This window comes from Alexandromys fortis, unplaced genomic scaffold, assembly GCF_014885135.2.
Source record: "Alexandromys fortis isolate MF-2015 unplaced genomic scaffold, M_Fortis_MF-2015_v1.1 scaffold_45, whole genome shotgun sequence".
Taxonomy (NCBI): Eukaryota; Metazoa; Chordata; class Mammalia; order Rodentia; family Cricetidae; genus Alexandromys; species Alexandromys fortis.
In genome coordinates this window covers 2477560-2497214 of record NW_026067926.1, presented here as the reverse complement: position 1 = coordinate 2497214, position 19655 = coordinate 2477560, and the positions used below count along the sequence as shown (strand labels likewise).

Here is a 19655-nt window from a genome sequence, read left to right as displayed (position 1 = left end):
GAGGCTCCTTCTTCTACAGGTCTCCCCCCACAGTACTCCCCCCTCGCTTCTTCCCCCTCCACAGTTGGTAACGAGGTTCGGAAGCTGTGGGGAGGGGAGGCAGTCGTCAGGCTCCCCAGAACGAGGCAGGATGGTGTGAGCTCAAGCGCCCTGCATTTGCTGGGGCAGCGGTGGCAACACTTGGTTATTCAAGGCTGGAATTCAAATGAGGCTGGCACTGCTCCAAGTCTCAGGGCTTAGGAGAGAGAGGCGCATTAACAATGCATCAAGATCAGCCTTGCGTGGGCTCAGGCTCCCCTATCTGCATCCCTCCCTCTGTCACTGATTTGGGGGTGGGGGCCTCTTCCAGAAGCGCTTCGTCTGTCAGGCTGTGAGCAGAGGTGGGGGTGGGGGGGTCTGAAGTTAGGCAGATTTTTCTCATCACATGATGGGGGACCTGTATCATGTGATGGCTCCGGTGATGTTGGAGGCGGCATGTGACTCCCAGGGCTACGTGGGCTCAAAAACAATTTAAATACAAAAACACACGCAGGTTCCCCTCCTTTCCTTTGCCTTTTGGTCTGGCTCTCCCTACCTTTGCGTTGGTGCCTGACCGAATGGAAAACCCGTCTTCGTTTGGCAGCCTGTGAGCTCCGGGTACCTGGAGACCAGGCCCTGTGCTGCCCCCACCCCAGGAGCCGTGCCCCCCATCATTCTGCAGTCCTCTGACTCCCAGCCTGGTAAGTTGCTGAACACTTTAACAATTATCTGGGAAGCTGTCCTCAACTGTCTCATTAGCATGCATAGGACACCCTCTCGACGCAGGGTGGAAGGGAGCTGGGGGAGGGGGGCGCCCGCGGCTCTGGGGAGCTAAGCTCTGGGCCCTGCCCTGCGAAGCTAGGTCCTGCTGGGGTGGACCAAGCAACTGTGGGTCTCCTGCGGTCCCCAGTCTGTCTCCTGGCACTCTTTTCTTCTGTCTCCTCTGAGCCTCCCCCCCTCTCACCTTGTTCTTTCCTGCTCCCTTTTCACGCCCCCCCCCCACTTCCCCACCCTACCCCCACCCCCAACCCCCGCGCGCTGTACCTCTCATCTTTTTTTTGGATACCTAGACTGTATGTCGTTTCTATCCAGGAATGAAAAGGCCAGGTCCTAAGGACTTGGACATGTTCTAAGGCCCCTTGATATTTTCCCCCCTTCACTCAGATGATGTTGCCATTGGGATTGTTTGAAGGTTGCCTGTTAACCCCCCAGATGCCAGCCAAACGGAGGCTGGCTCATCAGGTGACAGGAGGCAGGGTGACAGCCATCAGGGAGGCAGGTCTCCTGGTGACCCCAAACATTTGACTTTGAGGGAGGAGACATCAAGGCTGCAAGCAGAGCCAAAGTTCAGTGCCCAGGGGGCATTCTCAGGTGCCACACACAGGGGAGCTTGCTCCGAGTTTCAGGCCACACCTCTGCAGACAGAGGCAGAGTTGGCTGAGAAACTAGCCTTGGGGGAAGCTGATGTGAATCCCATGTGAATGCCACGGTGGCAGCCTCTGTAGGCACAGAGCAAGTGGGTGGCTGCAGGCACGCAGGTATCATCTGTTCAGCCAGAAACAACAACAGAGTACAGTCCACGCAGCAGCGTAGAAAGAGAATTGTCATCTTTAGCCCTCAGGGAACTGAGGTACAGAATGACAAGTTAGCTTGCTTACTTAAGGTCGCACAGCTAATAAATGACGAGGTGGGAGCATCTGGGCCCCAGCAGTTTCTCTCTAGGGACGACTACACAGTTAGCCATCATGGTAACCTGCCTCAAACAACAAGAGCAGCCAGCCAACAGTTACCATGCAACAGGTACCTTGCAGGTTTGGGGCCACATTTGTGCACAAAATAAAAACGTCCCGTTCTTACACAGATCAGGCAAGTCACCGCACAAGGCAATCTTTTGTTTCAAACCAGGGAATTTGCAAAGGAAAAAAAAAAACAGCAAGGTACCAGGAAAACAGAAGACACATTTCAGGCCAAGAAGTGGGGATAAAGGGAGTGCAGTCAAAGGAAGCTTCTGTGATGTTGTGATCTGAGAAAGGAGGCAGAGCCAACGAGGTGAAGGGTCTAAAAGAGCTCTCCTCTACCAGAGCTACCAGAGCGAGAGGCAGGGACAAAGGCCTGGCTAGGTGACCAAGTCAGGCTCTTGAGGAGCAAGGAGAAGCCTGTGGGCTGAGTAGGGTGCGTGGATATGGCTGTGCCAGTTGGGGTGTTCTGGATTATAAAGGGCTCTGGAGACCTTGCTTGGTCTCCAGGATTGATGAATAACCACGAAAGCCTAAAAGAGGGAACTGGATTTGCAGCATGAAGTGAAACCAGTGTGTTGGGTCCAAAACCACCTCCAAGGCCGTGGCTTCAAACAAGGATGGTTTGTAGCTCTTTGTTCTGGGAGTCAGCCATTGGGGCTGGGATGGTGTGAGTGACTCTGCGCTTGGCGGCACTGGCTTGTCCAGCGAGGTGGCCGGTAGGCTGGCTGGGAGGAGAGGTCACAAGCAGGGACTGCTGATTGTCAGGGACAGCGAAATTGATCAGGTCTTCTAACCGTGCCCTTTGGTTAATGCAGAGACTGGTAACTGGTGGTCGGATGATGGGAGCAGTGGGTTCTGAGTCCTTCGCCTGAAACAGGGCATCTGTATCCTCCCTCCAAGGCCCAGGGGGGTGGAAAGATTATACGAGCTGGAGGATGGAGGAGTGCTGTGCGTGCGATCTTCTGGATATGGGAATGCCCATTGCAATTGTAAACACACAGCTGCCGTGACTGGATAAGACCTGCACACGTACACACAAAAAGACATGGAAGCAGGAGGGGGATGCGCTGGGGAAAAGAAGGGGTCAGTGAAAATGGGAGGGAGAGAAGGAGTCAATAAGGACACAGTACCTTGTATATAAGTGTGAAACTGTCAAAAATAAAACAGAAGCAGTGTAAACAAATGGTCTGAGCTGTGTAGCTCCATACCCAGTCCGAGACGTGGGCCGGCTGGATAGCAGCAGCAGTCAGAAAGGGGACCCTCCGTCTGTAGCCGTTCTCACGCCTCTGCTGCACTCCTGCTGCTGATGCCCCATTGGCCTAAACCAATAACACCGTCAGGACCAGGGTCTCCATCCCTCGATTGGGAAAGTTACAAAATACTGTGTCTATTTTTCCCCCTAGACTTACTGCATGAATTCAAGTGGGACCAGGGAGCAGGCTCAGTCAGCAAAGTTCCCACCACATAAGCATGAGGACCTGAGTTCAGATCCCCAGAGCCTGTGTAAAGAGCTGGGGTTGCTCATGTGCTCCTATAACCCCAGCCCTTGGGGAGAGCAGGAGGAAATACAGACAGGTGGATTCCCCAGTCTCATTGGCCAGTGAGGCTAGCTGAATGGGTGCACTTCAGGCTCAGTGAGAGACCTTGTCCAAAAACTCAAGGTGGAGAGTGGTCAAGATGTGACATCCAACGTGACTCACGTGCACAGACACCTGTAAGCACACATACATACAAACACACACACGATAAACTGGGTAGTGCCTCTGTAATATTGGGAGGAACTGAAGCCAAGAGGTGATACAGTTTTGTGCCTAGAGATAGTCTGTCATGATCAGACACGACTTTATGCTTAGGACAAACAAGGGTCTGAGGAATTGATGGGGAAAATAATAGAGGTCTAGGAGGGGATGGGTGTGGTGCAGCAAGGTCTCCTCGCATTGTTGAGAAAATCCAAGGAGATTTGTGAGAAGTTGCCCTAAAATGAAATCTAATCCAGACAGAGTTCAGGATGCTTCTCTTTTCACACGGGGACAGCACATGCAAAAGTCCTGGGGCAAGATGAGCGTGGCTGTGGGGGTGGGTAGGGACGGGAAGGAGGCAGTTTCGTGTAGCAGTCAAGCAGCTGGGCAGTGTGGAGTTGAGAGGCAGGTCATTTTGAAGAGGGGGATGTGAGCATTGAGGCAGGCAGTGGGGGTTGCAGAGCAGAGCAAAATGCTTGGTGAGAGGAGAGAGATGTGTTTAAATTGTGCCCTTGTCTCCAGTAACTTTTAACTGCTTGGGACCAAGTATTGGGAGATGGTAGAGAACAGTCAGGTTCAATAATCCCAAGGGGAGAGAGAGAATGTGTGTGTGTGTGTGTGTGTGTGTGTGTGTGTGAGAGAGAGAGAGAGAGAGAGAGAGAGAGAGAGAGAGAGAGAGAGAGAGGGGGGGGGGGGGGGGGGGGGGGGGGGAGAGGGGGGGGGGGGGGGGGGGGGGGTTTAGAAGGAAATGAATGGAAGGTGAGCTGCAGATTCTACCAAACCAGAGTAAGAACCAGAGCAGGAAGGAACCATGGAGAACGAGGGAGCCCTCAAGCAACAGAAGCTACAGTGAATGAAAGAGCTGCGTCCCAGGCTGGCCTAAAAACGTGAAAGCCTGCTGCCTCAGCCTTCTGAGTGCTGGGATTATAGGCATGACCACACCCAGCCCCAAAATGAGTTCTGCCAGGGAGCCTCCTGGGAGTATCAGTTTGCACCACCTGCACACTTCTAGAAAGGCTGGCTTCCAGGCCCACCCCAGGCCTTTTGCATCCACACCCACGGCTTAAAAAAGAACCTTGGGTGATTCATAAGCACATTGAAGTCTGAGGAATGCGGGTCTGGGTTGTTTCAGGAAAAGCTGATGCTAATCTGCGCTAGACAAGACAATGAGTCCCAAGCCTGTTCCTGTTCTCCTTTCAAAGCAAGTGTTGATTTAGCCGGTGCTCCTCCCCTTCCTTGCCCCTGGTTTTTATTTTATATTTTATTACTCAAAATTGAAAACAAATACATATAAATAATATAGTAAAACTTACACAATCATTATTACCTTCAATAATTTTAAGTTCCTAGGCAATCTTCTTCATTCCACATCAGAACTCCCCTCCAGGACTATCTTGGATCAAATCTTAGGAATAATATAATTTTACATATGAATCTTTTTGGTTGTTTTTTTGGGGGGGGTATTTTTATCTTGCTGTTGCTTAGCTTTTGTTTGTTTGTTTGTCTTTGTTTTTCAAGACAGGATTTCTCTGTGTAGTCCTGGCTGTCCTGGAACTCACTTTGTAGGCCAGGCTGGTCTTGAACTCAGAGATCTACCTGCCTCTGCCTCCAGAGTGCCAGGATTAAAGGTGTGTGCCACCACTGCCTGGCTTGTTGTTTTGTTTTGAGACTGGCTCTCTCTATGTAGCCCTGGTTGTCCTAGAACTCACTGTAGACAAGGCTGGCCTTGGACTCACATTGATTCACCTGCCTCTGCCTCCAGAGTACTGGGATTAAAGTTATGGGCCACCACACTCTGCCCTACATAGATGCAAGTTCTTAACTACCTCTTTACACTTTAAAAAAAAAAAAAAACTTTAATTTTTTTTTTTTTCAGTGATAGGATTGAGCCTAGGCCTTTTCAAGCTAGGCAGTCACTCGACTGTGGAAACTACACTTCAACTCCAAGGGCTGCCCTGCCTCCTTTAAATATAACTATTACATCATCACCCCATCCTCCAAATCAAGAGTAAGTCCTTATCCTGAGCTATCTGGTTGGTGCATGCATATTGGCAATTGTCTTCTGTCATTTAATCTTTTATCAGTTTAAACATTTAAATATTTAAATGTCTATTTGTAGCAATTGATTAGTATATCCTTTACCACCTTCTTTAATTTATTGATTCTGTAGGAGTCAGCCATGATAAGCTAAATATGAACAGATCACCCAAAGGAAGTTCTTTACTTCCAACCATTATCACCTGCCAGAGTAGGACTCAGCCATCTATAAGTTTGATGGAGGCCTGAGTCCCAGTAGTTTGGCCTGAAGCAATACCTGGTTGCAGGAAGAACCACAAACTGAGATTACCCGAGCACCACCCAAGAACAGACCATCCAAAGGAAATGCCTAACGTTCCAACCACTGTAGATAGGATCACCTGCCAGCACACACTCACCAGGACACCCCTAGACAAATGTCAGCCAAACAGAAGTCCTGAACCTCAGAAACCCCTCACCCCCACCTCTACTACTATAAAAACCCAACTCTAACTGAGCTCAGGGCTCTCTGTTTATTCCAATACGTTGGACATGCGGAGAGACAGAGTTTGCAAACTTGCATAAAATAAAGGCTCTTTGCTTTTACATACGGACTCAGACTCCTTGTTGGCTTTTGGGGGATATCGCAGATTTGGACATAACAGATTCCTTTTTTTCCCCTTAGAATTTGTTTTAATAAGTTTGAACACAGTCAGTGTTCATGGCGTCATTTTATACATTTCTCTGCCTGTGTATTTTCTGTAAACTAGTAATGAGATATAAAGGGAAATACTTTTGGAAAGATGTTTTAGGGCTTGGAGAGATGGTTAAGAGTATGGGCTGCTCTTCCAGAGGACCTATCTCTGCTCCCCAGCACCTGCACAGTGGCTTACTTGGTTATATAACTTCAGTTTCAAGAGATCCAACTCCCTCTTCTGGATTCCTTGAATATTGCACACACTGGTGCATATACATACATGCAAGGTGAATACTCATACACATAAAATAAAAATAAGTAAATCTTTTTTTTTAAAGAAAAGAGAATGACAAGATGTTTAAACGAGGCATATCAGAGTATATACAAAGTACATGCATGCAGCCTTAAGCGTCAGAAGACTGTTACAGTCACACAGTACCTAAGGAACTTGTTCTCAGTGTCTCTTCATCCTCCCTAGCAGCTCTTTGGTCTCAACGTTATAGTTTTATCACCCACGTGTATTCCTAAGGAATATCTTATTTAACTCCTTTCAGCCTTTGTGGGTGTAAATGACACAGCGTTCCTCTACCACTTGGCTCACCGTTTTGTGAGGTTTGTCCGTATCAGTGAGAGTAACTGTAGAAGCCGTTCATCTCCCGAATGAGAGCTGATCATCTGCTCTTGATTGGCATTTGGACTGCATCCCTGGTTTTCTGCTCTCATGAATAATGCTGCTAGACACAATCTCGTGCATGTTTTGTGTTGTGCCAGTTGCAAAATGTCTCCAGGCTGTGCGTACACAGGGAGACGTCCCAGATCATAGAACAGGCATCCGCTCAAGTCTGCAAGAGAGAACCAGACGGCGCTCTGCCAGTAGCTGCCGTTCCTTCACAGGTCATACATCTTTTAATCTCTTTTTCTCTCGACTCCTCGCACCAGCCAAGGCTTCTAATAAAATGTAACAGAAACAAAAACAATTACACTTGTCTCCTGGCCTCAGAGGAGACGAGCCCAGCGTTATGCGGTTCGGTAACGTGGCTGCCCAAGGGTTTCATGCTGTTAGTTTACTATCTTGCCAGATTAGGAAAGTTCCTCTGCTGCTCTGAGTTTTCTTTTTATCTTTTTTGTTTGTTTGTTTCATCAGGTGTTTTTTCTCTGTCTTTTGAAATTCTAACATGATTTCTCTACTTCACTCTTTTAGGCTAATGGGTGGTGTTTAATTCTCAGATGTTAGGCAGTAGTTCCCGAAGTGATCTCGGCTTTACCACCACCGTGACGTAGCTGGATTTCCCTTAGCTATAGTATATTTCTAGGTTTGAATTAGTCTATGAGTATATATTAATTTACTTTGTGTTCAGGAAAGGAATATTCCTGTAATTTCTCCCCTAACATCCTTACCAGATATGGGTAAGACATCTGTGCCACACTGAAAAAAAGAATTTGGAAGATTTTCATATTGTTTTACAGTTTCCTTGAAGGAGTTTGGGTGACGTTGGTAGATTTCCCCTAAATATTAAATAGACTTTTCTAGTTGAGGGGGCTAGAGAGGCAACTCACTGCTTAAGAGAAATTGCTGCTCTTACAGAGGACCAGACTTTGGTTCCCAGTGCCTACACGGTGACTCACACCCACCTGCAGCTCCAGCTCTTGGTGATCTGACGTTATTTCCTGGCCTCTGCGGATGCTCTGCACATGGTGCACACTCATGCAGACTCTCATGCATACACATATGCTTTAAATAAATAAATTATAAAAAATTACTGGTGAAGACATTAGAATTTAGAATTCGCTTCTTGGAAAAGTTACAAATAATGGATTCATTGTTTTTAGCAAATATGAAACTCAAGATTTCTCCCTGTAAGTTCCCAGGAATCCGTAAGTTTGATCCCAGCTAAGACTCTATGCAGCCGGGCGATGGTGGCGCACGCCTTTAATCCCAGCACTCGGGAGGCAGAGGCAGGCGGATCTCTGTGAGTTCGAGACCATCCTGGTCTACAGAGCTAGTTCCAGGACAGGCTCCAAAGCCACAGAGAAACCCTGTCTCGAAAAACAAAAAACAAAAAACAAAAAACAAAAAACAAAAAAAAAAAAAGACTCTATGCAATAGTGGACAGGGTGCCTGAACTGGTCTTCCCCTGTAATCAGATTGATGACCACCTTACATGTCATCATAGAACCTTCATCCAGCAACTGATGGAAGCAGATGCAGAGATCCACAGCAAAGCACTGGGCTGAGCTCCCAAGGTCCAGTTGAAGAGAGGGAGGAGCGATAATAGGAGCAAAAGGATCCAAGGTGGGGAAACCCACTGAAACAGCTGGCCTGAGCTAAGGGGAACTCACCCACTCTGGTCTGACAGCGGAGGAACCAGCATAGGATCAAACTAGGCCCTCTGAATGTGGGTGACAGTTGTATGGCTGGGACAGACTGTGGGGTCCTTGGTAGTGGGACCAGGATTTATCCCTACCGCTTGTTGGAGCCCATTCTCTCTGGAGGGATACCTTGCTCAGCCTAGATATAGTGGGAAGGACCTTGGTCCTGCCTCAATGTGCTAGACTTTGCTGACTCCCTGTGGGAAGCCTTACCCTCTCTGAGGAGTGGATGGGGGGTGGGGTGGCAGGGAAGGTAGAGGGAGCAGGAGAAAGGGAGGGAGTGGGGACTGGGATTGGTATGTAAAATGAGAAAAGACTGTATTTTTTGTTTTTAAAAGCTCTTTCCCTGTTTTGATAAGTTGTTTTTGTCTAGGCATTTGCCCGTTATGATTATCTGTTTTATTTTCACAAAGTTGCCATAATATTTCGTTATTTTTCTGTGTCTATAGGCTTGGATGTCTATTTTTATATAGTCTACACTTTTCTTACCCCAGTTCTTACAGAGCATTTACCCATTCTGTCCTTAAGTTGTTCAAAGATCCAACTTTTTTTTTTTTGTTTGTTTGTTTGGTTGGTTGGTTGGTTGGTTGGTTTTTTTGAGACAGGGTTTCTCTGTAGCTTTGGAGTCTGTCCTGGAACTAGCTCTTGTAGACTAGGCTGGCCTCAAACTCACAGAAATCCACCTGCCTCTGCCACCCCAGTGCTGGGATTAAAGGAGTCCATCGCCACTGCTCAACTCAAAGAACCAAACCAATTTTTTTAAAAAAATTAAATTACAAAGACTTGTGTTTCATTATACAATTAATTAATGAATTAATTATTCTTAAACAATTTTTTTAAATCATTGACACCAGGAAAATTATCTGCAATGTATTCCTCCTAAAACACGAAGGGGTGGTTTTTCTCTTCTTATTTCTTACTGTTGACTGTTGTCAGAGAATATGCTGTATAGTTTTATTCTTTAATAATGGTTGAGATATTCTTTTTGACCCAGGACATGATAATTTTGGGTAAATTTTCCATATGCACTTTAAAAACAAGGTATTTTGAAAATTGTGACATTCAATATTTTTTGAAGTCGTTTATATTTTGTTACTTTGTATGTATGAGTGTTTTGCCTGCTTGTATGTGTGTACTAAATGGATGTAATGCCCAAGAAGGCCAGAAGAGGGCATCAGATGCCCTGGAACTGGAGGTGCAGAAGGCTGTGAGTTGTCAGTTGCTGGGAATACTACCTGGTGACCTGGAAGAGCAGCTGTCTCTCCACTCCCATGATTCAAAGTTTTATGTATGTGAATTATATTGTAGAAGTCTATAAGAATTTTTTGTGTGCTTGTTTTCTCTGGAAAGAAATCTTATAACATCTTTCTATAAAATTGTAGTGATAATATGTGACCAAAGAAATTTTTTTATGTTTTATATTGTTCCTACAATTGTAGACAGATGTATCTTTTAGTTTTTATGGTGTCTTTTAAATTTTTTTTAAACCAATACCTTATTTTTTTTTAAGATTTATTTATTATGTATATAGTTCTACCTGCAAGTATGCCTACAGGCCAGAAGAAGACAACAGATCTTATTGCAGAAAGTTGTGAGCCACCATGTGGTTGCTGGGAATTGAACTCAGGACCTCTGGAAGAGCACAAAGTGTTCTTAACCCCTGAGCCATCTCTCCAGCCCACTTATGGTATTTTAATCCATTTTTTTCTAATTTGTATTTATTTTTACTTTAATGTGTTTTGCCTACATGTAATACTGTTCACCATGTATATACATCCATGTTTATTATTATTATTAATTTAAGAGTTGGTTCTTTCCTTCTACCACGTAGGTCCTGGGAATAGAACTCAGGTCATCAAACTTTGTAGCAAAAGCCTTCACCTACTGAGCCACCTCAACATCCTGACTCACGGCTTCTTAAACCTTCTTATGCTATGGGTTCCTTTAGTAGTCTCATTACATCTATGAAGTCAGATCGCATGCACACTTGTAATTCCAGGACTCAGGATGCTAAGACAGGAGGATTGAAAGTTTCAGGTCAGCCTGGCTATATAGTGAGACTCCATCACCATCAAGAACAGAAATAGCCGGGCGGTGGTGGTGCACGCCTTTAATCCCAGCACTCGGGAGGCAGAGGCAGGTGGATCTCTGTGAGTTTGAGGCCAGCCTGGTCTACAAGAGCTAGTTTCAGGACAGGCTCCAAAGCTACAGAGAAACCTTGTCTCGAAAAACCAAAAAACAAACAAAAAACAAACAAAACCCAGAAATAATAAAAAAAAGTACACAGGAAAATAGTAGTACGTTGTGTGAAAATGCTGTGTCATCTTATGTCATGGATTCATGCCATCCCTCACTGGGTTAACAAGGAATAACTACATTAATATGATGAACATATGTAGTGATTCCGAGCCGGTGTCCTGTAAGCAGAGGTCATCTGGTTAGATGCAGGGTGTGTAGCCCTGGCGCCTGGAGCCTGCCTTCTTCTTGTGCGGTTCCTTCTTGGTTCTTCAGAAATGGTGAAGCTATCTCTGACCGCCTTCTGTTGTCAGTTCAGAAGATGTGCTGTGGGAATTTGGTTTTGTCTGTATTTGTGCTGTATTAAGGGTTCTGACTGGGCTCGTCTGATAGAAACAATTTCCGAAAGCATTTGCTGAGCACTCTGCAAGTGGCAGGCGCTAATCTCAGTGTTTTTCCTAGTTGGAGATCTGGTTCTAAGCAAGGGTGTTCAATTTGTTGTAAAAGTGGAATGGGCGCACATGCCCATGAAGGCCCAAAGTCAAAGCTGGTGTCCTCCATCAGTCTCCACCTTATTTATTTATTTATTTATTTATTTTTTGAGATTGGATCTCTCATCAGGCTCAGATCTTACTAATCACCTAGTCTTCTGGGTCAGCAAGACCTTGGGATCCACCTGTCTCCAACTTCTAGTACTGGAGTTACAACCACGGTACAGTGCCACCAGAGTCCTGGAACTAGAATTACAGACAGTTATGAGCCATCATGTGGGTCCTGGGAATTTAACCCAGGTCCTCTAAAAGAGGGATTAACTGCTGAAGAATGTCCCCAGCACCCACCCAAGATGTCTTAATTATCATAGAGCTAAAAAAAAAAAAAAACCAGTCTTGTTGCTTTTAAGGGACAATATTTTCTATGTCTTTATAAGCCATGTTCTATGTCTTGAGTTAGGGAATTTAGAAACTTCTCTTATTTTGGGGGGCCTCACTCTCAGTAAATAAATAGGAGAAGTTAAAGCAGAATAGATTCTTTTTGTCCCATGAAGTTAACTGTTGTAGAGTTAATTCTGTCTCCCCACTGTCTGGGAATAGCATCAGAAGGTAAGGAATTGCCTATTCATTGAGGCATGAGACAATAAGCAGAGCCGAGGGATGAGAGACCAGGGAACAGTCAGATCGGTGGAGTAGATTCGGTTTGGTTATATTGGGATTCTTAATAACTCAGCTGTCACTCTAGACATTTCCACACTGTTGTTTGGAGAATGGGAAGATGAAATCGGGACTGATAATTGCAGCCAGAGTAGCAACCACAAGTGTGGGTAGAAGCAAAAACCTTGACAGAGACAGCTCTCAAAATGGATGGTAAAGGGGATGTTGAAGTCCATAGGATGATAAGAAGAGAAACAGCTAAGAAAATGTCCCAGATGTAGGGGACAAGGCAGGCACAGGGGTGGAAGGTCAGTTTTCTGGGCAGAGCAGGCCACGACATCAGTAAGAATAGAAAGAAAACATGGATGGAAGGGAAGGAGGGAGGGAGGTACAGGAGAAGGGATGAAGGAGATGTTAAAGAAAACAGTGTAAGAGGCCAGCTCACCCAGCTTGAGTAATGCTGAAGGGGGTCGACCAGATGGCTCAGCACACAATCCTGCTTACTACCAGGAGTAAGGACTTGAGTTTGCCTGAAGGACCCACCAACATGGTAGAAGGAAAGAACAGCTGTAGGAACTTGCCCTCTGACCTCAGCACATCTGCCCATCTTTGCCTCCTACCTCACCAGTGCTGAGAGGACAGGTGTGTGCCACCATGACAACTTCTTGCCCAGTTCTGGGGATTGAACTGAGATCTTCTTGTTCACGTAGCAAGGGATTTACCAACTGAGTCATCTCATCTCCAGTCTTTATCTTTTACATCCATGGTCCTAAAATGAAATCAACATGTCTATAAAATAGTCCTGTAGTTTTGTGGTTAAGAGTTTCATAAGTGTGAAATGGCCAAGAAAACCAAAACTGATTCCCGACTGCCGCTCACGGTGGTTCCAAGGCCCCGGGTTCAAGATAGTCAGTCTTTAACAGGCTATTGCTGGAATTTGGTTAGTAGGACATAGTCTATCCTAGCTTTGTCATTTGCATGTCACTGTTTATTAAAGCTAAGTTTGCTTTTCGTTACTACTCTGTTGTGTTGTGGCTCTGATTAACAAAAATAGATTAATGACTGAAATGTGGTTCACTGGAGTGTAAAAGCAATGATAAAAATAGTTCCAACCCTCACCGCCGAAGCTTAATGAGCGAGCAGGGCTTCCAGATCCTCTGCGACGTGACGCTCTCACCAGAGCAGCTGGCAGGGAAAGTGTGAATGAGAAACGTGGCTGCGGAGATCTGGAGATTGGATTTCACTGAACAAAAGATTGTCTGCACCGTGTCTTCCATTAGCAACTTTGTCAGGTAGCTGTGTGACTCAGCCAGAGGTTTCACATCATTTCCAAAGCGGAATTACCTGTGCGACTAAGCCAGCGCTCTTCAGCCACATGCACGGTGAGGTGGGGCTGGAGCTCAGTGGCCCAGAGCTTCCCCAGTGTGATCAAAGCTTTGGGATTGGTCTCTGTACTTGAAAGAAAAGTACTAAGTTTCTAGTTCAGTAATCACTCATTTATAAACAATTTAATTAGTTGATTTTATTTTTATTGCATATCACTTGGTGAGTGTGCATGTGTGTGCGTGTGTGTATGTGTGTGTGTGCATACATGCGTGTGCACGTGTGTGTGCGTGTGTGTGTATGTGTGTGTGTGCGCGTGTGTGTGTGTGCAGGTGCACATATGCTGCAATGCCCATGCAGAGGTCAGAGAATTTCCTCTCCTCCTACTGTGTGGGTCACAGAGATTAAAGTTAGGTCAGTCTTGGTGACAAATGTCTTTACCTGCTGAGCCCTCTCCCAGTGCCCATAGTTTATTTATTTGTTTGTTGCTTGTTTGTTTCTAGTTTTTTGAGACAAGAGTTTCTCTGTGTAACTGTCCTGGCTGTCTTGGAACTCGTTTTGTAGACCAGGCTGGCCTCAAACTCACTAAGATCCACCTGCCTCTGCCTCCTGAATGCAGAGATTAAAGGTGTGCACCACCACCCACCACCAAGCCCCATATTTTATTTCTGACTGAGGAAACAGCAGTAGAAGGCAGGACGTGGTGGCGTACACCTGGAACTCTGGAGGCAGAGGCAGGTGGGTCTTTATGAGTTCCAGGCCAGCCGGGGCTGCATTGTGAGACCCTGTCTCCAAACAAAGCAGATTAAACCCAGCAGTGCTGGGGCAGGATGCAGGTGGGGAGTGACCTAGTAGGCAAGGCATTTGCTGCAGAACATGAGGACAGAGCACAGATCTCCACAGCCCCCTGGAAGCCCGTGCAGCACCAAGCATCTGGACCCCAAGTCTCCCCATGGTGAGATGGGAAGTAGAAATGAGAGAAAATGCTGGCCAGCGAGCCTGCCCACACAGCAGGGACAGCAGGAGACCAGAGGTTTTCCTCTGACCTCCACCTGTACACTATGGCACACACACACTCACACTCACATAAGAACACACACAGAGACACACAGACACACACACTGTACACACATTCATTCTACACTCACATAAAACCCCAGCAAAGCTGTATGAAAATCATATACCACTGTCAAAAACTCAGGACAAACAGAATGCTTGGAGAGAGCCAGCGTGGTCACACAGGTGTCCTCCCCGTGCTCAGGAGGTGAAGACTGGAGGATTGGGAGTTACAGGCTAGCCTGGGCTATATAGTGGGATCCCATCAAAGTAAAAACAAATCAACAAAGCATGCTGGGAGAGAAAGCAAAATGTAGGGGTGAGATTATCTGAGGCAGATGCCAAGCAAACATGGTTGTTACACCGCCCCTCTATGAGAAATGGCTGGTAGAGGAAAATCACATTTGTGTGAGAAAGACGCAGAGCGGGACCTGGTGGCACAGGTCCGCGGTCCCAGCTATTTGGAAGACTAAAGCAGAAAAACTGCAAATTCAAGGCCTGCCTAGATGCAGAGTGAGCTCAAGGCAAGCCTGGCAGCATAGTGAGATCCTATCTCAAAATAAAAAGTACAAACCGTAGTTGAGCATACAGCTTAGTAGAGCACTTTCCCGGCCTGGGGGAGACTCAAGATTCAGTCTTCAGTGCTGGCGAATGGGGGGTGGAAACACTTGATAATCCTGAGGTGTAACAATCACTAGAAGCAAAACTCAGAGGGCATTTTTCTGTTTTCCGTGTAAGCTATTATTCTGTGAGACGTGACACAGATTAGAAATGTACTCCAAGACTGAGAGACGGCTTGGTGCTCAGGAGCATTGGCTCCTCTTCAGAGGACTTGGCTGCCATTCCCAGCACCCATATGGCTCACAACTGCCTGTAATTCCAGTTCCAGGGGAATTTGACACCCTCTTCTGACCTCTGCGGGTACCGCATGCACGTAGCTCACACACGGACATGTGTTCACACACACACAAATAAAAATAAATATTTAAAGAAGAAGCACATTGAGGTGCTGCTGAAGGAGGATGGGCTGTATGGCTGTCTAAAAAGGTTGAGCTTACATATTGCTATAATGCTGCTAAGTAACCCACCCCACTTAAGGAACAAGGATGTGCTCACTGGTGTCTGTAGAGTGGCAGGGAGGTCCTTTGCATCTCAGCCAGGCTCACTCAGGGGTCAGAGCTCAGATATACAGGGAACAATGCAGACTTTATAGTACCAAATGCACAAGGAAAAATGAAGTCTCCTTATTCAAAAATTAAGTCTTTCAAGATGATGCTCAGAGGGCATTAAGACAAGCATAGGGCCTTCCTTAACACAAGGTCCCCTGAAAACCCAAAGGTCACATGGCCATGAAGTCCGCCCATGGCTGTGGGTCATGCCTAGATTTCACCTGGTTTTGGCTGAGTTCTGTCTAGAGCAGAGTTGGGTAAGACAGCCGTGGTAGTTCAACTCCAGCCCATGGGTTAGCCTTGTACAGTTTAGGCCAAAGCATGTTCACAGTAAAGACATAGGGGCAAAGACACGAAGCACTTTTCAAATCCATGCGTGGGGATTTGGGGACAAGAGCACTAAATCCGAAAGCTTGAGGGCATGAGGTTGAATCACAGCACCCGTGTTAGAAAAGCCAGGCATGGCTGCAAGGAGTCGTGTGACTCAGGCCTTTTCACACTAACGCACGTTAGCTGTCCAGTGGGGACAGCACTCAGGAGAACAACTGAGGAGTTGTTACGATTTCCGTATAGCATCCGCAACACCAGAAACATCCCAGGCCTGGTCCTAGTCACTGTTGGGGATGGGAAGAAATGTTATCTCTGATTTCAAGTGGTGTGTCAACATGCTGTGGTCAGCAGCTCGGAATGACAAGCTGGCATAAGAGGACATTCAGTACCGAGAATAAGACACCAGGAAACTGAGCTCAGTGCAGGAGACTCTGGCAGCGGTGAGGACTCTTTCCTAACGCTCAGCTTCTTCGCCCTTCAGTAGAGATACGTTATGTGACATATTAGTATTTAAGAACTATGCAGAATGCCTGGAAATGTGAAAAGTTCTTCCTGTGTATGAATCCAAATTAAATACTCTAGAAAATGATGTGCAGCTAGCTACCTGCCTAGCTCCAACATCTAACCCCCTGCCTCAGAGTGAGGTGTGTTCTTAACACTAATGAAAAGTGGTCTTTCTGGGGACCCCACCACTCTTTCTAGGTCGGTCTTGAACCAACTGCCAAGACCACCAAACGTTCGCTGCCTCTTTTAAAAGCAAATAGCTGTTAATACATTCTAATTTAATAGGAAAGAAAGAGATGGGCTCTGTCATTAGCCGGGATGTAGACACAGAGAGAAAGACAAAGATAGGTATAAACAGATGTACACACACACACACACACACACACACACACTTTTTGTGTACATGTTACATGCATGTAGGTGCACATGTGAGTGGGAGTATGCATGTGTATGTGTGAGCATGTGTGCAGAGGCCAGAGGTTAACATCAGATGTCTTATTTGTTCACTCACCAACTTATACACTGAGACAAGGTCCCTTAGTCCCCAAGCTCACTGATTTGGCTAGTCTAGCTAGCCAGCTGGCTCTGGAGAAGCTCTGTCCCTGCCTGCAGGTGCTGTCACCATGGGGCCACCACACCTACCTTCATTACAGCGTCACATGGGTGCTGTAGATCCAAATTCCAGTCACACTTGCACAGCCAGCACCCACTGAGCTACCTCCCCCAGGCCTAAGTATAAGTTTTAAAAAGATTTTAGAGGCTGGAGAGATGGCTCAGAGGTTGGGAGCACTGCCTGTTCTTCCAAAGGTCCTGAGTTCAATTCCCAGCAACCACATGGTGGCTCACAACCATCTGTAATGGGGTCTGGTGCCCTCTTCTGGCCTGCAGGCATACACACAGACAGAATATTGTGTACATAATAAATAAATAAAAATAAATAAATAAATTAAAAAAAAGATTTTAAAATGTGTTTTATTTTTAGGTGTGAGTGTGTATGTCTTAAGTACATATATGTGTGTCACGTGTATACAGTATGGAAGCCAGAAGAGGGCATCAGATCCCCTGGAACAAGAGTTACTGGCAGTTGATAAGCTGCCTGAAGTGGGCTGGGAACCAAACCTGGGTCCTCTGAAAGAGCGTAATCACTCTTAACCACTGAGCTACCTCCATGGCCCTATATGTACATTTTTAATATTAGCGTTTATTGTTAAGTGTATGTCGGTGCGTGTCTGCATGTGGGTATGTGCACGTGACTGCAGGTGCTCTCAGCGGCTAGAGATGCCGGGCCCTGGAGCTGGAGTTACAGACAGTTGCAAACCATCTGATGTGGGTGCTAGAAATCGAACCCTCTGGAAAAGCAGTACGTCCGCTTAACCACTGAGTCATCTCTCCAGCCCCCAGCTTTTAGATACTTTTTCAAGTTTTTAAATTATCTTTTTTTGAGAGTGTACTATTTCCTCCTTCCCTTTTCTCCTTCTAAACCCTCCCACACACCCTTCTTTGTTCTTTGAATTCATAGCCTCTTTTTCAATAATTGTTATTGAAAAATTATTCAAGAAGGTGTGTGTCACAGATACGCAAATACCACACCATTTTATATAAAGGGCTTGAATATCCAGGGCTTTTGGTATCTCCTTGGGGGCCTGAACTAATCTATGACATCAAAGGATGAATACATTTCAAATGCACCGGCTTTTCTTTTCTTTTTTTTTTTCTGACCAGTTGCCCTCATTCTCTACTTCTGCTAGTAGTTTGGTTGAGGTCCCCCCTCTCCCCAACAATCTCATCTTACGTAGTTCTGGTAGACATGACTCTTCTTCCTGTTCAAGGAAAGGAGTATGTATGCACAAGACTTAGGCCTGGATAATCAACGTTCCTGGTCACAGCGATTGTTTCAGGGAAAAACATACGATCATAATTTTTTTTAAAAAAGATCCCATGGAACGCTGACTCCCTGGAACAAATTCAAAGGTTCTTGCCCCCTTCACATGGACTTAGGACACTGTTTACTGTGAAAATCTTGGAGCCGCGGCTGATTCGGAACAGAGACAAGGCTGCGGGAAGAGACCTGAAAGATGAAACTTGAATCTCAGCACTGTCGCCTGAATTCTTTCCATGGGGAGATTTAACCCAGTTACAGTTATTATAATCGATGTTTTCGCTCATCAGTTTTATTGATTTCTGGGTTGTTGGCTTGGTTTTCTCCCCAGCTTTTAGAGATTTATTTTTAACTATATGAGTGCGTTGCCTGCATGTTTGTCTATGCACGATGTAAACGCAGGACCCCCAGAGGGCTCCAACAGGAACCCTGGAAGTGCAGTTACAGAAAGCTGTGAATCACCATGTGGGCAGTGGGAGCTAAACATAGATCCTCCGCAAGAGCAGCAAGTACTCTTAACTAATGAGCCCTCTCTCCGTGCCCTGACTTCTGTCTTTTATCCATATAGTATATAGGAGCTCTTGGATATACATCTCTGACCCCTGCCTCAGATTTGAATTTATTTGGTCTGGAGCACGCTTTGGGTACTTATCTCTACCCCCTCCAAGATCAAAGGCATGTGCCACCACACCTGGCCTCAGGACTTTTTTTTTGTCCTGATTCAAACATAAAAATCTGATGAAATTCTCATTGTAGGGCTGGAGAGATGGCTCAGTGGTTAAGAGCATTGCCTGCTCTTCCAAAGGCCCTGAGTTCAATTCCCAGCAACCACATGGTGGCTCACAACCATCTGTAATGAGGTCTGGTGCCCTCTTCTGGCCTGCAGACATACAGACAGACTATTGTATACATAATAAATAAATATTTTAAAAAAAGAAATTCTCATTGTAGATTTTATACACACACACACACACACACACACACACACACACCACATGAGGCATAGATTTTTACCAGTCTTTGGGGAGACTGTGTTCCACATGTCCATAACTTCCCTTTCTCTGGCTCTTACGATTTTAGAAGTTGGAGCATTAATCCAAATGAGGATCCTTTTCCTTCTTTCAGCAGCAAGAGCCAACTCATGACTCTAAAGGGCACAGGTGAATGTGTTGCCCGACCCAGGAGCCTATATTCCAGAGGGGGAGCTCTGCGTTCTTTTTATAGGTCAATGTTATCCAGGGCATTGGTGGCCTTTTGCAGCCCCGTGGCTACTGCTGTGTTAGAGAGAAGGATGAAGCTGAGATCTGAGGCAAGCATTGCTCCAACCTCAGTCTCCATTGTTCCAGAAGCCCTATTTTAAAAGAAGGTCTGGAGGGAAGGGGAGAGGGCTCATGTGGAAAAGAAAACCTGAGTTTGGATCTCTAGCACCCAC

At 46.0% G+C, this 19655-nt stretch overlaps 1 protein-coding gene across 3 annotated transcripts in view; it reads left to right on the top strand.

Annotated features, from left to right (window-relative positions):
* The first annotated feature begins 525 nt into the window (after positions 1–525).
* Positions 526–19655, top strand: part of Tnrc6a (trinucleotide repeat containing adaptor 6A) — a 166173-nt gene continuing 147043 nt past the window's right edge. Inside the window, exon 1 of one of the 3 annotated variants that reach the window (XM_050143138.1) lies at positions 526–719. The gene's annotated coding sequence lies outside the window, so the exon portion shown is untranslated. The remainder of the gene's footprint in view (positions 720–19655) is intronic. The other 2 variants (XM_050143135.1, XM_050143132.1) reach the window with 2 other exon arrangements.